The sequence below is a fragment of the Saccopteryx bilineata genome, chromosome 1, assembly GCF_036850765.1.
Source record: "Saccopteryx bilineata isolate mSacBil1 chromosome 1, mSacBil1_pri_phased_curated, whole genome shotgun sequence".
Taxonomy (NCBI): domain Eukaryota; kingdom Metazoa; phylum Chordata; class Mammalia; order Chiroptera; family Emballonuridae; genus Saccopteryx; species Saccopteryx bilineata.
Genome location: NC_089490.1, coordinates 93,777,516 through 93,778,988, shown reverse-complemented (window position 1 = coordinate 93,778,988; position 1,473 = coordinate 93,777,516). Strand labels below are relative to the sequence as shown.

At 31.4% G+C, this 1,473-nt stretch overlaps 1 pseudogene; it reads right to left on the bottom strand.

The window, feature by feature from the left end:
• Window positions 1-338: 338 nt before the first annotated feature.
• On the bottom strand, window positions 339-467 carry LOC136321360 (5.8S ribosomal RNA; annotated as a pseudogene).
• Window positions 468-1,473: the final 1,006 nt, after the last annotated feature.

Here is a 1,473-nt window from a genome sequence, read left to right as displayed (position 1 = left end):
GGAGTCGTGACAACTCGGGTAATATTTCTTTTCCTTCAAAGAGAAAACGCATTCCAAATGAGGGAACTAATCCCTGAATGTTGGCAGGTCACATTGGTTTTGCTTTCTTGTTGAGAACAAATAGAAATCTAAATCAAGAAAGCCACCATAACACAAATAAGTGAGAGACAGGATTCCCTAAAATGACACTTCAAACCTAAGGCCAAGGAAATGATGATTTGTCTCATAAAAAGCTAATGATTTCACTCTGGTTTCCCATGACTATTCTTTTTGAACAATCTTATTAATATGAAATATATATATATATATATATATTTTTTTTTTTTTGTAATTCTCAGCGACGCTCAGACAGGCGTAGCCCCGGGACAAAGTGTCGATGATCAATGTGTCCTGCAATTCACATTAATTCTCGCAGCTAGCTGCGTTCTTCATCGACGCACGAGCCGAGTGATCCACCGCTAAGAGTCAGAGAGGTATATTATTATTGATATTTTATTATATTACTTTTATCATTATATTTTATTATTATTTTATTTTATTAAATTATTTACATTATTATTAATAGTAATACTATTATTAATATCAGAGGTGTATATTAAAATCAGGTCAGGTAAATCTAAGAGCTAAAACTATACTTATAGATAAAAACAAAAGAAAATTTTTCCAACCTTGTTAGAGCACAAAAATCAGAAACACTAAAGAAATTAACAAACTGAATTTCATTTAAATAAAAACTTTGAAAAGACAATGTCAACAAAATAAAAAGTCAAGCCAGAGATAGGGAGAAAATATTTGCAAAACTAGTATCTGACAAAGGACTTTTATCTGGAATATATAAAGAACCCTTTAAACTCAGAAATAAGAAGGCAAACAACCTAAGTAGCTCAGTTGGTTAGAGCATCATCCTGATATACCAAGGTTGTGGATTCAATCCCTGGTTCGGACACGTATAAGAATCAACTAATGAATGCATAATAAGTGGAACAACAAATTAATGTTTCTCTCTCTTTCTCCCTTCCTCTCTCTCCTAAAAATCAATAAATGTATTTTTTAAAAATAAGACAAACAGCCCAATTTTTTAAATAGAAAGAATATTTGAACAGCTACTTAACCAAATACTATATGTGGATGGCAATTAAGCACACAAAAAGATGAGGAACATCATTAGTTATTAGGGAAATGCAAATCAAAACACAATGAGGTAACATTACATAGCTATTAGAATGGCCAAAATCAAAAAGAGCAACTATAACAAGTGTTGGTGTACATATGAAGCTATTGGAACTCTCATATTTTGCTGGTGGGAACACAAAATGCTACAGTTGTTTTAGGAAAATAACTTAGCAATTTCATATACCATACAATTCAGTAATTGCCCTCTTAGATATTAACCCAAGAGAAGACAAAAATATATGTACAGACAAAGATTTGTAAACGAATGTTCATAAAAGTTTTATTTGTAGTAACCACAAA